The following is a 22,325-nucleotide window of genomic DNA, read 5'->3' on the forward strand; positions in this document are numbered from 1 at the left end:
TGAGCATGTATTTAAATTGGAAATTTATGGCCTCGAATCACCATACCCCAAGTTCTAATGTATATATCATACATAAATAATCTCCATAGAGTAGTTGGAGATGATAGACATACCTCTTGTAGTACGAATTTTAAGAATCCCCACTTGTGGTGTTCTTGATAAATTCAAGGATTTGAAGGAAAATATAAGGGTTTTCAACATCAATCCATGTTAATATAAGTGTTTAGGAGTAGTAATCAACTCAAAATACCCCAAAAATCTTACCTTGGATCATAGAAATGAAAAGTGGGATGGATTCCTCTTGAGAGAGCAAGCCCTTGCTCCAAAAATGACTTGGGAACTCTTTATACCCGGTCTTGGGGTATTTAGGGGCCTGCTACTAGTGCGGTCGCGCACCTGGGTGTGCTAAAGTAGCGCGACGATGGCAGAAAACTTTGCAATTTGCGCGTTGACTAGCGCGATCGCGCATCTGGGCGCGCTAGTGACACATGCCTAGTAAAATGGTTATAACTTTCTGTATACACCTCCAAATGACGAACGGTTTGTTGAGTTGGAAACTAGACCCAAAGGGATTTAATTTTATAGGTTTTGGATCACACAACTCCTTGTATAACTAGAGATATGATTGTCCAAAGTGAGGTCTTTTGCGCACTCATTTACAATTTTCGTCTATTATGAAATTTTCCAACCTCAAAAGTTCCCGTTAGACATCCGAAATCACCCCGAGGCCCCCGGGACCTCAACCAAAAGCACTAACATATCTTAAAATATCATCCAAACTTGTTCCAATCATCACAACGCCTCAACTAACACCAAAATCATTGAATTCAAGCCTAAGTTCTTTTAAAACTTCTAAAACACGCATTCGATCAAAAACCCAACGAAATCACGTCCGAATGACCTGAATTTTTGCACACACATCCCTAATCACCTAACGAAGCTACAACAATTCTCGGAATTCTATTCCGACTCTCGGATCAAAATCTCACCCATCAACCGGACCTCCAAAATCATTTCCGATCATGCTCCTAAGTCATAAATCACCCAACGAAACTATCCAAATCATAAAATTTCCGATCCGAGCTCATATACAAATAAGTCAACTCTTAGTCAACCTTTCAAATTCAAAGCTTTCAACTGAGACTGTTCCTTCAAATTCATTCTGATTTTTCCTGAAAACCAAAACCAACGATCTACATCAGTCATAATACATTACACGGGGCAAGTCATGCCCGAGAACTAGCGATCAAAGTGCAAAATTTGAAAATGACCGGTCGGGTCGTTACATCCTCCCCCACTTAAACACATGTTCGTCCTCGAACGTACCCAGAGTTGTTCTAAAAGCCCACCAATCGCGGAATAACCTTACCATGCATATAGCCGGGGGTGATCCCATGTCACCCTATCTCATATAGGTTCGATACCACCATTTAACTAAAATTACACAATCCAATCTAGCCCATAAACCATAGAACCACATTTTCACTTCTGAAAACATCAATACGATCAAAACCTCACACCTATACTTTGAATAGACCCGAACTAGCTGTAGTAACCCATGCCTGTAACCTCAAGTGCAATTATCTGATATACCACGTAACTCAAACACATGTAGCGATAACTTCCATTCACAGCAGTTGCACACAACACCCGAATACCGGTAGAAACCTCTTATCAACTAAAGTCTCATTCCAACACTTCCATATACTGCCAATGATAAATGAAAAACGCAATAAATCATAACCATCTCTCAGATCAGTCATCCATAAGGTTACTTTTCCTTTGGCAAGGACCATAGCAAATTTCTGAACCGAACCTCGATATTTACCCATCAAACATGCTGAAATCGAATCTGTTTGTATTTATTAATGATCCCCAACGATCTCCTCTAATCCACACATTACTCTTGTGATATGACACATCCATATAGACCTAAGCCACAACTTGCACAATATATGCATCAATACGCAACAATCCGAACATACTCAAATCATAAAAATAACTCAAATGAAAGAGCTGAACCTCAAGTTCACTAGTACCACCACAACACAAGACTGAGAACCTGTCTCACATCATAGGAACAAAACACACGAATCTAACCTGCAAGGTCATACCTCCACATATATTCACTGCAATGCGTGACCTTATTTAAACACTGCTCCACATGGAACCACCTTAAGTCATTATGCTCGAAATCGACAACCACGCACAATTTGATATCTGGAACAAAAGAAATTCATCATACTCGCGGTGAAGCAAATAACATACACCATGCACACCCGATAGGACATAACCGATATGCCGTTCACCAAGCAATACCAAATTTCTCTTCCCGCTCGACTTCCATTATGAAACTCCGATAGAACCGCACCATAGGTGCCTATAACCAACAGATCATATCGTCTCACAACACAGAAAGGTAACACATAGATCCCCATAATTGCTAATAGCTCAAAACAACCGAAGCCACACATCCTTCACCAATAGCAACTTGAAGTCAACAAAACCATCTCGATGCCGGACACATATCCCATATAGGTCTACCAATGGACCATACATCAACTCCAGTTACACACAAAAGATAAATAATCCTTCGAAGGTCCACAATGGCTGAAGCATAGCACATACTAATATCTGACTAACTTACCTACATTTTGCCATCCACAACCACAAGCTAACCTGTATATGAGAACTCCCAGTCTCAAAGTCCATAAAACACATGAATTACCATATCTGATCCCAATTCCGCCACTCTCATATATAACTCTCCTCTAGTACCCAATCACCCCACGGGAGATACTCTAAAATTCTTCGGTGCCGCCAAGAAAACCCGAATATCAGCAGCTAACCTAATGATAAGTGCTGCAATACTACCGAAGTTCCATCAACTCAATCACATTGACTCTTTATGGAACATATACCCTCGTCAAATCACCTCAATTAGCATTACCATTTCCTTAATCATCCGAAGATCCTTTCTCAAATCATCTGAAGTTCATTTCTCTAATTATCTGAAACTACCCGCGCTGCCTAAGAATTTATGACCTTCCATTCAAATTTGAACTGTGACCTTACACATGCAAATCTCAGTCTTACCCAACATACCGTATAAACCGTACCACTCTAGGATAACCACGAGAAATTCATATCCCTTCCGAGCCACAAACATCTACGTACTCAACCAGTCAAGAACTTTCCATTGGTCCCATCTAGAAGAAAATCACTATACATCCCATGCTACGCAGGCCCATAGAAAATATACATCTCCAAACTGCAGTAAAACCATCAAGAACTCTCCGAGTTCCCTTTGGACAAATCAGACCTGTCAGGACTTAATCCTTCTAACTCAATCAAGCTAAGCAAGCCATCAAAACCTAAGAGCATCGCCACAAAATACCTGAAAGAACTTATTACCTCGAACACACACCAGGAATTAATCATATCCTTACCATACCGATTCGGTCTACTATCAAGCTACCCCATCTATCTAAATTTCCTTCTGATTCATCTTTAACTTGATATTCTCTCTTAAATATTCCCAAAAGCACCACATTCGAAATACTTCGCTCTGAAGAACTTACTGCGGATCTAAATCTGTTACCTCCTGATATAGATACATAGAATCCCACAATTAATATGAAAAATACCACAAGTCTTGACAACTTCCAAGGAAACTCAGTTTATATCCATAAGTACAACTTGAAAGCCTCCAATTATTGCATGTAAAATTTTGAACACAATAGGACCATTCTCTAGAGGCATCCACTCTACTCAAATCGCAGTTAAATTGATTAAACGAACCGAACAACCTGTGATTCATTTGCACTCCGACACTGTAGAATGTGACCTCATTCCAATATAACCAAGCAACTTCTTGCTCTATGCACCGAGCATTCGTTACCAACCACAACTCAAGTCATTCCCCGATTTTCGTACACCCATAAAGCATAACATAGCCTTTATTGAAATTTCCTTTACTCGAGCCATAACTGATTCACAAATGCGCCTCGAACTGGGACCATTAGAGCATATAACCGTGCAATCAACTATTCAATAGCGGACTCCCCCACTTGGCTCAAAGCCATAGGTCAAACACACACCATAACTCATAACACATACGCTTTATTGCTGCCATAATACCATAGTGAGATTAACTCAATCCTTCATAAGCTCGTGGAACACAGACCATCTGGTACTTCATATCTTCTACAAATCTCGTATTTACTCTCATAACAATTAAACCCACTCTCTTAAGCGACCCAAATTAAATTCACATATATATTTCACTTGTAAATGGGATCTTCTAACAGACAACATAAAGATCACACAACTCCAGAACACTTTGTAGGAGATAACCCACCTGCTCTGCCTTAACTAACATTTATGTATACCTTCCACCATCATTAACTGTACGCAGTCACTTAGTCTTCTTGAGTCTGAACTCATACCGCAACATGATTTTTTTTTAATTCACTCACAACTGGGAAACATGAAAAGATTCTTCTCACGCTTATAAATCGGGGCTATACCTCGAATCAAGATGGAATTCAAGCACCTAATAGTTCTTCTATCCTCTAGCAGACCCTTCTTGTCGTTTCCAAATCATATGAATACATCTCGCAGTACTAACATACTCATCACATAGTTACTCAACTGTCACTTCCACTAATAGGGACAATACCGAATATATAAGTTCAAAACACTTGCTCACACAATCAGCACCTCGGTGCTCAAGCTATAGGAAAAAATCCGGCCTCAAGTCCTCCATACTGGCCCAACAACAACACACCGAGATCGTATCTCGCCCCTCGATCAGGGAATCACAAGTCATCAAGGCATATCTGATATTGAGCGGTAATGCGCACACACGAATGCGTGGAAGGAATTCAAAGAGTTACATTTCAAGCTGAATCAAAGGACGCACGATAAGAATTCAAGAATGTGAAGTTTTCCTAAAGGTTCTGCAGCCTCTCTAAGATAAATACAGACGTCTCTGTACCGATCCACGAGACTCTACTAAACCTGCTCATGACTCGTGAGACCTATGTAACCTAGGCTCTGATACCAACTTGTCACGACCCCAAACCGGCCCGGTCATGATGGCGCCTCTCGTGAAGACAAGGCCAGCCGACACAACACTTACCTTAACCCTTTAAGCATTAAGAGTCATTTTTAATTCTTTAAATTAAACAATGTTTCATAGTAAAATCCTGCAATAACAGTGCGGAATAAAATACCAGCCCGACATCGGGGTGTCACTAGTCATGAGCAACTATCAAGGTCTGAATACAACGAAAGTCTAAAAATGTACTAAATACAGCAACAACAATGAGGGGAAGGAAGCGGTGCTGCGAACGTCATGCAGCCACCTTGCTAACTCTGATGACTCCGCGGCTGAGCTATCAACACCCACTACCGGGTTCCGATATACCTGAATCTGCACACGAGTTGCAGGGAGTAATGTGAGTACTCCAACCCAGTAAGTAATAAGAGTAAATAAAGGTTGAGCAGTAGGAAACAATGAATCCACATTCACATTAGGCGCAATAAACACAACAGGCCTTCAAATCATAATACGAGTCAATCTTCCCTTTTAAAAATCCAGTTTTTAGTAAAAATCATTTTGAAATACTTTCCAGCAGTTTCAGTAGGGGTTCAATACCATTTAAGATATAATAGAGATTAAAGCCATAATCGGACCCTCGGGAAAAACATAGTTTGTAAAACAGCCCCTCGGGCAAAACAGTAATCATAAACACTTCATAACTCAAAAATCTCAGTAGAAATAACCAATGCCAAATCAGTGATCAGTTTCTGAACATCTCATAAACCCCAGTTTAAATAAAAGTTGTTTTAAAATATTTGTTCAACTTTCCGACATAGGCTCAATATAAAGATGAGTGAAAACAATCGATAAATCAACATATTCGATAGAAATTCACTTTAAAGAGGAGTGAAATCAATAAGTCCATAAACAGGCCTCTCAGGCAAAAACATCACTCATATGCATGTATATATCTATCGCCCCTCGGGCTAGCCTCTCTGTCACTCGTGACTCAACTCTTACCAATCAGTACTCGCACTCAGCATTCACGCTCAATTGGTACCATATAGTAACCGCTGCGGTGTGCAGCCCGATCCGTATATCTCTCACAATAACTGAAATCAAAGTAACCGCTGCGGCGTGCAGCCCGATCAATGCATCGGTGCGGCGCACGGCCCCATCCATATAAATAGTCGATAGCGCTCACTGGGGGTGTGCAGACTCCGGAGGGGCTCCTACACCCCAAACGCGATATTGCTGCGGCGCGCAGCCCGATCCATATAAGAATCGCTGTGGCGTGCAGCCCGATCCATATATATATAATCCTCACAACTAGGCCCTCGGCCTCTCTCAGTCATTAACTTTACCATCAGACTCTCAGTCATCAATCTCACAATCAGACCCTCGGTCTATCTCAGTAAAACAGGAAACTCAGCCCAAAACAATTTCCACATTTTAAGAATATAGTGATAAAGCCAGATTTGAGCAGTAAAAAGGTAAAACATGACTGAGAATATGCTTTCAAACAAATAGACTGAGGAAAGATAGTAAAAATGCCCCTAAGGGTCTCAACAAGTCGGCACAAGGCCCCACACATGGCATACAACCCAAAAATATAATAATTTCAAACAATTAACTATCAAATACGTATTAAAATATTCGTTCGGGGTGGACTAGGTCACAATCCCCAGCAGTGCTCTACCCCACGCTCGTCATCCAGCGTGCAAGTCACCTCAAAGTAACACAACGACGTATAATCCGGGGTTTCAAACCCTCAGGACAGTATTTACAATCATTACTTACCTCGAACCGGCTAATCCTCTAGCTCGCGACGCCTTTGACCCTCAAATTGGCCTCCACGCGCATCGAATCTATCCAAAATCACACAAACATCGATGAAGCTCGATTTCTAAAAGACGGGGTTTTAGCCATACATGTCTGGGACTTTCCCCTTAATGGTACTACAATGATCCACTACTCTTAGGTAACTTCCATCTACAATACAACGTTCAATAGGGTCAATATTAGTAATAATTCCCATAACTTATGCCATTTAGGCCTATTATCAAACATCTTGTAGGCATAGATATTTACACCTCATAACGATAGTATTGGTTCCTCCAACTATCACTATTAACCAATAATTTCATCCCACCATTAGTCTTTAACAATTTATACTCCTAACATCATATGTGTGATCAACCATTCACACCCAACCAACAAAATTCCATCAACTATTCACCTTTAAATCCCTACCATGATCATGTATTTAAATTGGAAATTTATGGCCTCCAATCACCATACCCCAAGTTCTAATGTATATATCATACATAAATAATCTCCATAAAGTAGTTGGAGATGATAGACATACCACTTGTAGTACGAATTTTAAGAATCCCCACTTGTGGTGTTCTTAAAAACTAACCCGAATATTAAGCATCTTTTGGTATGAAATTTTTTCAAAAAATAATAATAAAATACATAGTGCTTGATGAAAACTTCAAGCATCTAAAAATTCTTCTTAAACTTAGTAAATAACAGAACAATTAACAAAAACTTATCCGAAAATTACATATTGCACGACAAAATATTAAGCATTTTTAGTAGATGAACTAAAAAAACTTCAGCATACAAAAAATTATATGAAAAATATTTTACATATTCCTGAAAACATAGGCATTTTTTGCTATAAAGTTTTTCCAAAAAAATGATAATAAAATACATAGTGCAGGAGGAAAACTTCAGCTCCTCCTGCTGAAGGTTTTAAATATTAACTAAAAAACTTCAGCACCTATGCCGAAGTTTTTTGTGCAATATAAAATTTTAATTTATGTTTTTATTTTTTACCCAGTGTAGGAGGAAAACTTCAGCTCCTCCTGCTGAATTTTTTAAATATTAACCAAAAAACTTCAGCACTTATGTCGAAGTTTTTTGTGCATTATGAAATTTTAATTGATGTTTTATTTTTTTGGTATGAAGTTTTTCCAAAAAATGATAATAAAATACATAGTGCAGGAGAAAAACTTCAGCTCCATTACCCGAAGTTTTTACAGATTAACTAAAAAACTTCAGCACCTGTGCCGAAGTTTTTTGTGCAATATGAAATTTTAATTTATGTTTTATTTTTCACCTAGTGTAGGAGGAAAACTTCAGCTCGTCCTGCTGAAGTTTTTAAATATTAACTAAAGAACTTCAGCACTTATGTCGAAGTTTTTTGTGCATTATGAAATTTTAATTGATGTTTTATTTTTTTGGTATGAAGTTTTTCCAAAAAATGATAATAAAATACATAGTGCAGGAGAAAAACTTCAGCTCCATTACCCGAAGTTTTTACAGATTAACTAAAAAACTTCAGCACCTGTGCCGAAGTTTTTTGTGCAATATGAAATTTTAATTTATGTTTTATTTTTCACCTAGTGTAGGAGGAAAACTTCAGCTCGTCCTGCTGAAGTTTTTAAATATTAACTAAAGAACTTCAGCACTTATGCCGAAGTTTTTTGTGCAATATGAAATTTTAATTGATATTTTATTTTTTTTACCTAGTGTAATAGGAAAACTCCAGCTTTTAAATATTAACAAAAAAACTTCAGCACCTATGCTGAAGTTTTTTGTGCATAGGTGTTTTAAATATTAAAACACTCATATAATGTTTTAATATAATTTTTTCTTCGTTGTGTTATTTGCCAGCTCGTTTTGTTGAATTTTTTAGATATGAACTGAATAACTTCAGCTTGTTTCAGGATATTTGTCGGATTAGAATGTTAGAATTCATCGTCAAACAGGTTTAGAATGCAAATTCAGCATATCAGTGAAGTTTGCCAAAAAACTTTAATCAATCAAAAAACATATAATTCAAAAGCTATTTTGAATTCTGGAGATGAATTTGAATACTTACAATGTATTTGAATTTGAATTTGAATTTGGAATTTGAATCTGGTTGCGAGAGGCGATCGCAAGAGAGACGGACTGATGGAGGAGATACGGAGGAGATCTGAAATTTGAATTTGGGTATGCTTGATGCAACTTTTATATGTTTTGGAAGGGGTATAATGGTCATATTATTACGAATTTTTTGTTAGTTGGTTACGAGATCAATTGTTTTTAAAAATAGGGTATAGGTTAAAAGGTGGTATAAAAATAGAATATGACTGCAAATCGCCCAAACCTAACTACACTCTGACCTCCTCTCCCTCCCGCCGCCACCTCCCCTTCCCCACTTTTCTATTTTATTCTTTAACCATGGCTAAACTAAGGAGACCGATAATGACAAAGAAGAGCGAGAGAAAACCCAATCGCTTCTCTATTCTCTGACATAAGAGGTAAGCTCATATTTCTATATTTTAGAGATTGTAAATCTTTTTATACCTACTTCACTTGGATTTTTGGGTACAATTTTGTGAATTATTCCGGCAATTTGATAGATATTGTATCTTATTTTTGATTAGTGATTGAGAGTTTGAACAGAAAAACAATATTACAAAATTGGGATGAAGATAATTTAATGGCGTAACTGGTAAAGTTGTCTTCATGTGACCATAAGGTCACGAGTTCGAGCCGTGGAAACAACTTCTTGCAGAAATGTAGGATGAGACTGTGTACGATATACCCTAGTGGTCCGACCCTTCCCTGGACTCCGCGCATAATGAGAGTTTAGTGCATCGGGCTGCCCTTTTGGGATGAAGATAATTTAAGTTGTTTAAAAAGTGTTCAAAATTTTCTTTTTTACTTCATTTGTTGCTTTGTGTTTTTTCATGTTGTTATCTGTTAGAAATTCTTGTAAAATATTTATCAAGACATGCTTGTTGTCTGCTTGAAATTATTCTATTAATGTTTTTACTAATTGAACTTACATTTTTGTGTTAAAGTTTTAATTCAGTTGTATCTGTTAAACATATATAGTCAGTTATTTTTACTTTGTGGTGTTAAAAATATTTTTTTTGACAGGTAAATTGGTGGAGTTAGAGCAATGAAAAATTAAAGACCAAGATAAGGTACAGTTGAAGATCCGAGGAGGAGTAAAAGAAGAAACGGTGTCTCAAGCAAGATGGTGTTGTAGAAAAATTGTGCATCGTGAATGCTTTAAAATTTGCAATTATGTGTAACTTGAAACCTATTGTGAAATGTAAATTCTTTTTATTCGTAGCTACTTTATTAAAAGCTTATGTGTAACTTTGAATTTATTTTGGAATCTAAAATATTTAGAATTTTAGCTATTATGAAAAATATTGTAACTAGTTATTCTTGTAGCAAATTCTTTAATTTGTGGCAATAAAAGTTTGAATTCGTGGCTGAATATATATATAATTATCACGTAATAAAAATATGATTATACATTCCCATTTTCGTAGCAAAAGAAGAAATATTTAGCTAGCTACCTAAATATTTGTGGCAAATACTTCAATTCATAGCTATGAATTTTTGAAATTGTAACTGAAAAAAGTACTATTGTCACGAAAATAAAATATAAAAATAGCCACAAGATTTGAATTTTCGTGGCAAAACAAATAAAGTCTTTTGCCACAGTGAAACACTTTGTGGCAAAATATAAAGATTGCTATATAGTTTATTTGCCGTGGCAAAAGATTAAGATTATTTGCTATGAGTATATATTTCGTCGCAAAAAAATGTTATCAATATAGCTACAACGCAGAAAATATAAGTAGCAATAAGTACTAGTCCTTAGCCACGGATCATATAAAGTCTGTAGCTAACTTTTAGCTACGCTACATTTTGCTACGGAAAAATATATTGTGGCTAAAGTGTTTAGCTACGGAAATTTTATATTTAGCTACAATGTATTTTGTAGCTACATATGCAAAATGTTGTAGTGCCATTTTCTGACAAAATCCAAATTTCACCTATTTAGTTTGCTATATGTAGGGGTGTACAAAGGAAACCGACAAACCGCATCAACCCGATAATCCGAGTCAAACCGAGAAAAAAAATCCGACTATGGTTTGGTTTGGTGTTGGAAAAAGAACCCGACCATAATTGGTTTGGTTTGGTTTTAACTAAAGAAAGTCAAGCCGAAACCAAACCAACCCGACACTACATATATAGAAATTTTAGATATATTTAATATATAAATATAATTATTGTGGTTTAATTTATAAATATTTCTTAAAAGATTTCATAATTTTATCTTTTGAGGTATTATTTCAAGGCTTGACTTAGAACTTTTGAATGTTGCAATAAGTTTTATAGCCATTAACATTAATAAATTAAGTAGTCCTAGCAAAAGCCCAAACCAAAATCAAATCAATACTAATGCTAACAGAAGATATTCAATTCAATACTACGAACGGGAATGTATTGAATATCTATTTTTGTTTTGCAATAATTTAGATAAAAATGCATAACCTATTTTTATTTTTCCTTTAGCGTTTAGTCATGTAATTAATACTCCCTTATTATTCTACTTATTTTAGCACGACTTAGTACTTTTAGATTATGTTTATTTTTATTATTTTTTTAATTAGCAATATTTATATTACATAATTTTATTGTCTTTATTGTTAAATATTTTAGGATAATGCCATGACATATCTCATATTTTGTATTATTTTCTTGGAAAATACTATATATAGTTGTATCTTACTAGGACTAAAAAAGTATTTTGAGCCCAATTTATTTGTTTTGTTCTACGAAGTTTTTACAGGGAAAAAAAATCCGAAAAACCCGAATAACCCAAAAACCCGAGAAAACCCGAAAAAAACTGAGAGTGAAAAACCCCAGTTTTATTGGTTTGGTTTGGTTTTTAGATTTAATAACCCAACACAATTGGTCTGGTTTGATAATTGTAAAATCCAAACCAACCGACCTATATACACCCCTAGCTATATGTATATACTCGATGTCCACAAATAATAAAATTGAACCACAAAGAAGTATAAGTATTTCTTGTAAGTATTCTTTTTCCATAGCGAAATAATTGTGCTCTGTCAATGGATTATCCTAGACAAGTATTCACAGGGTGTATACATAGGTCGGGTTGGTTCGGATTTTATAATTACTAAACCAAACCAATTGTGTCGGGTTATTAAATTTAAAGACCAAACCAAACTAATAAAACTCGGGTTTTACTCTCTCGGGTTTTCTCGGGTTTTCGGGTTATTCGAATTTTTTCAAGGTTTTTTCGGTAAAATCTTCGTAGATCAAAACATATAAATTGTAATGAAAATATTTCTTTAATCCTAGTAAGATACAACTTGTGACGTCCCAAAGGGGTCATCACCTGTTTCTAATTGAAATCTGTCTCCGAGGCCCTAAAAACATCATTTAGAGTCGCCTCGATTTGTGTGTGCAGTCTGGGCGCGTAGCCGGAAAGCTTAAACGAGAAATCTTGTGAAAATTTCTAAGTTTTTACCTCGAAATGAATAAGTTTGACTCCGGTCAATATTTTGGGTAAACGGACTGGAATCCGTGATTTGACGGTCCCGGAGGGTCCGTAGGAAAATATGGGACATGGGCGTATGCTCAGAATCAAATTCCGAGGTCCCAAGACCGAGTTATGAATTTTTAAGTGAAATTATTTTCTGAAAATGTTTAAAGAAAAAAAAAAGAAATTTGATTAGAACGTGTTGGTATCGGGCCCGTATTTTGGTTCCGGCGCCCGGTACAGGTCTTATATATGACTTGAGTCATTCTTGTGAAACTTGGTTGAAAACGGGACGTCGTTTGACGTGATCCGGACCCAAATTGGAAAAATTTATGTTGTAACGACCCGACCGGTCGTTTTGAGCTTTTGCACTTCGCTCGCCAGTTCTTGGGCATAAGTTGCCCCGTGTGATGTATTATGACTTATGTAAATCATTGGTGTTGGGTTTCAGGTTAATCAGAATGAACTTGGAAGAACAATTCTCAATTGAAGCTTGAAATTTGAAAGGTTTGACCAAAATTTGACTTATGTGTATTTGATCTCGGATTGGAATTTTTATGATTTGGTTAGCTCCGTTAGGTGATTTGTGACCTAGGAGTGTGATCGGAATTGGTTTTGGAGGTTCAGTGTAGAATTAGGCTTGAATTGGCGAAGTTATTATTTCGGCGAATTCCGGTTGATAGGCGAGATTTTGATATAGTGGTCAGAATGAAATTCCGAGAGTTGTTGTAGCTTCATTATGTCATTTGTGATGTGTGTGCGAAATTTCAGGTTATTCGGACATTGTTTGGTCGGGTTTTTGATTGAAAGAGTATTTCGGAAGTTTTTGGAAACTTAGGCTTGAATTCGATGAGTTTTGGGTAATTTTATGTTGTTTGAGGTATTTTGATGATTGGAGCAGGTTTGAATGATGTTATGAATTATGTTGGCATTTTTGGTCGGGGTCCCATGAGGCTCGGATAAGTTTTGGAAGAGTTTTTGGAAGATTTTGCCGTTTTGAGCATAAGCATGTAATGATCCAAAGATCCATTTTTAGTTCTAAAGATCGAAATTTGATTTCGAGACTTCCGGAATTTTGATAATGAATTATAGGAGTGATCTGGAAATTTTGGTTTAATTTCATCAAGTCGCGATCGAGTTTTTCACGTGAATCATATGTTAATTGTTTAATGAGCAAAATAGGTATCGCACTAAGCAAACAAACTCCGAATTGAGTTTCGATTAAAGGAATATGTTCATATCATTATTTGTGACTCATAGGAACAAGAATCATCGAATTCCGAGGTCCTAGGCCCGAGAAATGAATTTTTGAGTAAAATTATTTTCTGAAAATATTTAAGGAAAATGGAAATGAAATTTGATTAGAAAGTGATGATATCGGGTCCGTATTTTGGTTCCGGCGCCCGGTACAGGTCTTACATATGATTTAAGCACTTTATGTAAAGTTTGGTTGAAAACGGACGTCGTTTGACGTGTTTCGGACTCAAAATGGAAAATTTGATGTTTTATGAAATTTGAAAGAATTCTTGGATTTTAAAGCTTAATTCATGGTATATGACGTTATGTTGGCGATTTGATCGCACGGTTAAGTTCGTTGGATGTTGTTGAAATAGTGTATATGTTTGGTTAGGAGCCCTGAGGAATCGGGAGTGTTTCGGAGGTGTCTCGGAGTGATTTCGGACTTGGAAAAAATTACAGAAAATTGCAGAAACAGTACCGTGTACAGTATCCCCATGAACAGTACCGTGAACAGTACCGTGAATAGTAAAAACATATGAACAGTACCCCCCAAAATTCCTGGACTGTGTATACTTCGGGAGTCCGAGATTTTTCCCATTTGTTTGAGCTACGGAGCTCGGATTAAAGCGATTTTCGAAGCGATTTTCACCATATGGATTGGGGTAAGTGTTCTATATCTAAAAGTGATTATATTTAATGATTCCATGGTAATTTTTATCATGAATTAGTGAATCAAATGGAAGAAATTGGAGAAAATTGTAAACCTTTCAAAAACGAAAATTCTAGATTTGGAGGCCGAATTATTGTCGGATTTTTGTAAAATTTGTATGGTTGGACTCGTGGTTGGATGGGATTTCATATTTTATAACTTTTGCCGGGTTTCGAGATGTGGGCCCCACAGGCGAATTTTGAGTGTAATTTCGGATTTTTGATGAAAAATGTAGAATTCCATATAGAATTAATTCCTATAATTTTTATTAACTGAATCGAATCGTTATGGCTAGATTCAAGGCATTCAGAGGTCAATTCGAGGGGCAAAGGCATCGCGAGCTAGAGAATTAGCCGGTTCGAGGTGAGTAATGATTGTAAATGATGCCCTGAGGGTTTGAAACCCCGAATTGCACATCGTAGTGCTATATTGAGGTAAAACACGCGTTAGATGATGAGCGCGGGGTCTTTTACTACTGGGGATTGTGACTTGGTCCATCACGATTGATGATTTTAATGCGTATTTTACTAAAACTTATTTGTTATCATCATGATTTGGGTTGTTTGCCATATTTGGGCTTCGTGCCAATTATTTAACCCTTCGGGGATTTTTATCACTATTTCCTCACTGTTTTGACTTATATTTAAACTCAGTCCTGTTGATGATTATTATTTTACAAACTCAGCCACTTTTATACAGATTTGAAACTCAAATGATATTTTGGGCTGAAAACTACTGTTTTACAAATGGCCGAGGGGCTTATGATGATTTTCGGACTGAGTGAGGCCGAGGGCCATATGTGAGGATATGCTGAGTGATATGAGGCCGAGGGCCTATGATACTTTATACGCCACGCGGTGGCTTGAGTGATGTGAGGCCGAGTGATATGAGACTGAGGGCCTATGATACTTTATACGCCACGCGGTAGCTTGATGTAAGGCCGAGTGATATGAGGCCGAGTGCCTATGATACTTTATATGCTACACGGTAGTTTGAGTGATGTGAGGATATGCTGAGTGATGATGCCACGAGGTGGCTTGATATAGCGCTTGGGCCGTAAGGGGCCCCTCCGGAGTCTGCAAACCCACAGTGAGCACGGGTACCCATTATGCTGAGTGATTGATACTATGCCCGAGGGGCTGATATGAGTGATTGTCAGGTAGCCCCCGGGGTTGATATTGTTCTGAGAGTGAGCCCGAGGGGCTGATAATGTACTGAGTGACTTATACTGTGCCCGAGGGACAGATTTCTACTTATTATTTTGATACTGTTCCCGAGGGGCAGATTTCTACTTGTATTTTGATACTGAGCCCGAGGCGCAGATTTCTACTTGTTATTTATTGCCAAATTACCTATTTTAATTGTTTTAAAAGAGATTTCATTTGATACTTCACTGATTTACTGGTTTTAAGTGATTTCACTGTTTCTGTATAGAATGTTTTGTGCCTGTACATGTTTTCTTGCTTTCAGCCATTATTTATATTTATTACTCACTGAGTTGGAGTACTCACATTACTCCCTGCATCTTGTGTGCAGATTCAGGTATGTTTTGGCTGATCAGAGGCAGAGTCATCAGAGTTTAGTACGGTAGCTATCGGCGCTCGCAGCACTGCTTTTCTCTCTCCTTATTTCATTAGTCTGTATTTGTACACTCTAAGCTTTTAGTTGTATTTATACCCTAGTAGATGCTCGTGACTTGTGACACCCCGGTTAGGGCTGGTCGGGCTGGGTTTTCGCATTTTATTTATATTTTCCGCTATTTGGTATTATTAAACCATGTTGTACTATAATTGTGTTAAATAACTGTTTAAAAAAATGAATTGGGTTAGACTGGCCGGCCTTGTCTTCACGAGAGGCACTATCACGACCAGGTTCAGGATTTGGGTCATGACAAGTTGGTATCAGAGCCTAGGTTACATAGGTCTCGCGAGTTATGAGCAGGTTTAGTAGAGTTTCGTGGATCGGTATGGAGACGTCTGTATTTATCCTCGAGAGGCTGCAGAACCTTTAGGAAAAACTTCACATTCTTGAATTCTCATCGTGCGTCCTTGATTCAGCTTGAAAAGTAACTCTTGAAATTCTTTCCACGTGTTCGTATGCGCGCATGAGCGCTCAGTGTCATATGTGCCTTGATGCCTTGTGATTGTGACGACCTGAAGGGTCATCACCACAGTTCATCCTTGTTCTGCGCTTTCGAGGCCTTGAAAACCTCGCTTTTAGTTGCCTCGATTGGCGTGCGCAGTTCGGGCGCGTAGCCGGAAAGTTTTTATGTTAGAATATGTGAATTATGTAAAATATTTGATGAAATTTGGTATTAATATGCATAATGTTGACTTCGGTCAACATTTTGGGTAAACGGACCCGGACCTGTGATTCGACGGTCCCGGAGGGTCCGTAGAAAAATATGGGACTTGGGCGTGTGCCCGGAATTAAATTCCGAGGTCCCAAGCCCGAGAAATGAATTTTTGTGTGAAATTGTTTTCTGAAATTAACTAAGGAAAATGAAGAAGAAAATTGATCAGAAAACTGTGGTATCGGGCTCGTATTTTGGCTTCGACGCCTGGTACGACTCTTAAATATGTTTTCAGCACTATCTGTAAAGTTTGGCTAAAAACGGACGTCATATGACGTGTTTCGGACTTAGAATGGGGAATTTGAGTTTTTATGAAAGTTGAAAGAAAATCATGTGTTTGAGGCTTGATCCTATGTATATGATGTTATTTTGGCGATTTGATCGCACAAGTAAGTCCGTAAGATGTTTTTAAGGTTATGTGCATGTTTGGTTTGGAGCCCCGAGGGCTCGGGTGAGTTTTGAATGGGGCCTGGGAGATCTTGGACTAAGAAAAAAATATACAGGTTCAGATGTTGCAGGCCCAGCGCGGCCGCGGGCATTTCCGCACGGTCCACGCTGGCAGCCACGCGGCCGCGGTGCTTTTCTGTGTGGTCCGCGTGGTGGGGTTCAGAGGGTCGACCAGCGCGGCCGTGCACCAAATCAGTGTGGTCCGCGCTGGGTGGGTTCAGAGAGAGCCCACTTCTCCCCTCCCTCGGCGCGGCCGCGGTGCATTTCTGTGCGGTCTGCGCCAGCCCCCAGAAAAATGTATAAATTCGGGATTTTTAGTCATTTTTCCACTTTTCAAAAACCCAAAACCTAAGAGGCGATTTTCCAAACAACTTTTCTTCTTCAAAACGATTGGTAAGTGATTTCTAACTTAATTTCTTTATTCCTTAATATCTTTTAACATAATTTCAACTTCAAATCAAAGATTTTCATGGGGAAAATTGGGTGTTTTGGGTAGAACCTAGGTTTTCTACAAATTGAGAAGTTGGACCTCAATTTGGGGTCCGATTTAAAAACAAATCATATATTTGGATTCATGGGGGAATGAGTAACCGGGTTTTGGTCCGAACCTCGAGTTTCGAGCACGTGGGTCCGGGGGTAATTTTGACCTTTTTGGGAAAAAACCTTGAAAAATCTATTTTCATGCATTGGGGATGATTCATTTAGTAATTATTAATGTGATTAAGTAACTTATGACTAGATTCGAGCGGATTGGTGGTGGAATCAAGAGGTAAAGCTATACTAGAAGCGTGAGTTGAGTTTGGAGCATTCGAGGTAAGTGTTTGTTCTAACTTTGGCTTGAGGGAATAGGATTAGGATGATATTTGCTACTTGCTAATGTGGAGTACGGTGTATAGGCATGGTGACGGTTATCTATGCACCGGAGTCTAGCATGACCGTGAGTCTTGATTGCTTTTAATTCGAATAATGTAACACAAGCTCCTTGTTTATTTGATAAGTTTCATATAATGTGAATGGTTGAGGAAGAATGATTTAAAAGGAGAATGTGTTGTGAATACTCCCTTGCCGGGATGTGTAGACTGATATATATATATTCTCCCTTGTCGGGATATTTTGGGTTGTTAGCTGTACCCTTGCCGGGTTAAAGGTATTGAGTTGTTATTCTTCCCTGAAGGGGTCTACTATATGAAGTCAGATATTATATATTTTATTATGGGATCGTGTGGCACGCCGTCCACTTGGTTATTGGCCTCTGTTGCCGATGACATATTGTGCACTGTGATAAAGATGAATTGGGATCGTGTGGCACGCCATCCACTTATATATGATATTATGGGATCGTGTGGCACGCCGTCCACTTATATATGATATTATGGGATTGTGTGGCACGCCGTCCACTTATATATGATATTATGGGATCGTGTGGCACGCCGTCCACTTATATATATGATATTATGGGATCTTGTAGCACGCCGTCCACTTGGTTATTGACCTCTGTTGCCAGTGACATATTGTGCACTGTGATAAAGATGAATTGGGATCGTGTGGCATGCTGTCCACTTATATATGATATTATGGGATCGTGTGGCACGTCGTCCACTTATATATGATATTATGGGATCGTGTGGAACGCCGTCCACTTATATATGATATTATGATATCGTGTGGCACGCCGTCCACTTATATATATATATATATATACATCATGGGAACCGGAGTCTCTTCTGCTTATTTCCGATATTTCATTTTTATCTGTTACTCCCCGCTAGCATGTCCCCTCCCAGTTTTACTTTGTATTATCTTGTTATTGTTTTCTTGCACGTGTTGTATATATATATCTGTACAGGTTAATTGTGGTAGGTACTGTCTAGTCTCGTCACTACTTCGCCGAGGTTAGGCCAGGCACTTACCAACACATGGGGTCGATTGTGCTGATGCTACACTCTGTGCATTTTTGGTGCACAGATCAGGGAGCAGCTTACGGACCGCAGCAGTAGGACTTCTGGGAGCTATCTTCAGTCCAGGGACTCTCGAGGTAGCCTAGCTGGCGTTCGCAGGCCGAAGTCCCTTTCCATGTTTTTCTTTGTTTGTTTATCTTGTATCAGAAAAACATGATGTATTTTCCCTTCAGACATTGATTGTAGTATTCTGTAGTAGTCAGTGAGCTAGTGACACCATACCTTGGGTAGTGATGTGTATTAAACTTCCGCATTTCTGGTTTTCAGTTGCTTTAGATTTAAAGTCTTCCGCTTAGATTTTGTCTCATTTATTATATTGTTTGAAATAAAGCAGGAAAGGTGTTTTAAATATTTGGCTTGCCTAGCTCCGATAGTTGGTGCCATCACGACACCCGATGGTGGGAAATCCGGGTCGTGACAAGTTGGTATCAGAGCACTAGGTTACTTAGGTCTCACAACTCACGGACAAGCTCAGTAGAGTCTGAGGGATCAGTACGGAGACGTCTGTATTTATCCCGCAGAGGCTACTGAGTTAGGAAAACTTCACCTTGTTCATTCTTGTCGTGCGATTCTGTTTCTCAAGTACTGATTGTCTTTCCACTCTGTTCTTTCGCAGATGGCGAGGATACGTGCTTCCTCTTCTACCGCGCAACAGCCTGAGCCCCCAGCAGCAGCCCCTATTAGGGGCAGAGGCCGAGGCCGAGGCCGTGCCAGAGGCCGAGGCCGGGGCAGAGCTCAGCCCCGAGCAGCATTTCCTGCGACGGAGCCTTAGGTCTATTTTGAGGAGGAGGTTCCGGTCCCAGCTGTTCTAGTGGGCCTAGCTCAGGTCCATGAGGGTTTTATAGCCACTCCAGTACTTCAGGACGCTTTGGTCCGACTGGTAGGCTTTATGGAGGGCATTTCTAGAGCGGGTTTGCTTCCCATAGCTCCATCCAGATCTCAGGCTGGGGGAGGAATTCAGACTCCCGATACTCGTACTCTAGAGCTGGTAGCTCCTCAGGCTCAGGTTCCAGCAGTTCAGCCATCGTGGCAGTTCAGCCAGCTGTGGCAGCCCAGCCAGGTATTGCGGCTCAGTCCAGTGGTGGTGCGGCTATGTCCGCGGATGCTCTGTGGAGGCTAGATCGGTTCACCAAGCTCTTCACTTCCACATATAGTGGCACACCTTCAGAGGATTCCCAGAATTTCATATGCAGCTGTCATGAGGTTCTTCGGACTATGGGTATTTTAGAGACCAATGGGGTCGACTCCGCCACTTTTCGCCTAGCAGGATCCGCCAAGACTTGGTGGAGAGATTTCCTTTTAGCCAAGCCAGCAGGGTCGCCATCATTGACCTGGGATCAGTTTTCAGAGTTATTTCTGGGGAAGTTTCTTCCAGTTACTCAGCGAGATGCTCTTCGCAGGCAGTTTGAGCGTCTCCAGCAGGGTCCTATGACGGTCACCCAGTATGAGACCCGGTTCATTGATCTTGCTCGTCATGCCATTGTGATACTCCCCACCGATATAGAGAGGGTGCGGAGGGTTATTGATGGGTTGGCCCAGCCGATCCGTGTTCAGATGGCCACGAGTGTCGGTAGTGAGATTTCATTTCAGGAGCAGATGGTGCCCGCCGGATAGAGATGGCACTTGCTCAGGGAGGTGGTCATGGGTCTGATAAGAGGCCCCGTCATTCTGGTAGATTCAGTGGTACCTCGTCTGGAGGTAGGGATTTTTATGGTAGAGGCCATCCTTCGAGGCCCTTTCAGTCAGCTCTCCAGGCTTCTCATGGTACACCAGGTGGTCGCGGTTCTCGGCCGCAGTATTCTGACCAGCAGCTCTTCAGTTAACCATCAGCACCTATGAGTGCACCACCACTTCATTATTCTCAGCAGCCGAGGGCTTGTTATACTTGCGGCGATGTGAGTCACATTGCCAGATATTGCCCTCGAGCTTCCAGCAGCTTGTAGCAGCAGGGTCCTCGCCCGATGATCCAGGCACCAGTTGCCCCACAGCCTACCCAGCCGGCTAGAGGCGGGGGTAAAGGACGTAGAGGTGGAGGTAGAGGTCTTAGAGGTGGAGCTCTGACCGCTAGAGGTAGGGATCAACCAGCAACAGATCTTCCCAGTGATATGATTCAGGGAGGTGGGGCCCAACCCCGTTGTTATGCTTTGCCAGCCAGGCAAAAGGCTGAGTCATCAGATGCTGTGATTACAGGTACTATTCTGGTCTGTGATAGGGATGCTTCTGTACTATTTGATCCAGATCTACGTATTCATATGTGTCGTCCTATTTTGCACCCTATTTGGTTATGCCTAGTGGCTCGTTGAGTATTCCTGTTTATGTGTCAACACCGGTGGGTGATTCTATTGTGGTCGACCAAGTTCATCGTTCTTGTATCGTAGTGTTTGGGGGTCTTGAGACCCGTGTTGATTTGTTGCTTTTGGACATGGTCGACTTTGATGTTATATTGGGGATGGATTGGTTATCCCCGTACCATGCTATCTTGGATTGCCATGCCAAAACCGTGACCTTAGCCTACCGGATTTACCCCGTTTAGAGTGGAGAGGGACTTCTGGTCATTGTACCCGTAGTGTTATCTTGTATGTGAAAGCTCGACGTATGGTCGGGAAGGGATGTTTGGCCTACTTGGCGTATGTTCGCGATTCTAGTGCGGAGGCCCCTTCTATTGATTCTATGCCCGTTGTTCGGGAGTTTCCTGAGGTTTTCCCTTCAGACTTGCCGGGTATGCCGCCCGACAGGGATATCGACTTTTGTATTGATTTGGCCCCGGGCACTCAGCCCATTTCTATCCCGCCATATCGTATGGCCCCGCCGGAGTTGAAAGAGTTAAAGGAACAACTGCAGGATTTGCTTGAGAAAGGTTTCATTAGACCCAGTGTTTCGCCTTGGGGTGCGTCAGTGTTGTTTGTTAAGAAAAAGGATGGTTCGATGAGAATGTGCATCGATTACCGACAATTGAACAAGGTTACAATTAAGAATAAGTACCCACTGCCGAGGATCGATGATTTATTTGACCAGCTTCAGGGTGCGAGGGTATTTTCAAAGATAGATTTGAGATCTGGCTACCACCAGCTGAGGATTAGGGCGTCTGATGTCCCTAAGACAACATTTCACACTCGATATGGGCACTATGAGTTTTTGGTCATGTCATTTGGATTGACTAATGCCCCAGCAGCGTTCATGGAGTTGATGAACTGAGT

At 39.7% G+C, this 22,325-nt stretch overlaps 1 long non-coding RNA gene across 1 annotated transcript; it reads left to right on the forward strand.

The window, feature by feature from the left end:
• The first annotated feature begins 9,196 nt into the window (after positions 1-9,196).
• Positions 9,197-10,337, forward strand: LOC138880419 (uncharacterized). The gene is made up of 2 exons (XR_011403059.1): positions 9,197-9,363; positions 9,989-10,337. It is a non-coding gene; the product is annotated as an uncharacterized lncRNA (long non-coding RNA).
• The last annotated feature ends 11,988 nt before the right edge of the window (positions 10,338-22,325 follow it).

This window comes from Nicotiana sylvestris, chromosome 10 (genome assembly GCF_000393655.2).
Source record: "Nicotiana sylvestris chromosome 10, ASM39365v2, whole genome shotgun sequence".
In the NCBI taxonomy this organism is placed as follows: Eukaryota; Viridiplantae; Streptophyta; class Magnoliopsida; order Solanales; family Solanaceae; genus Nicotiana; species Nicotiana sylvestris.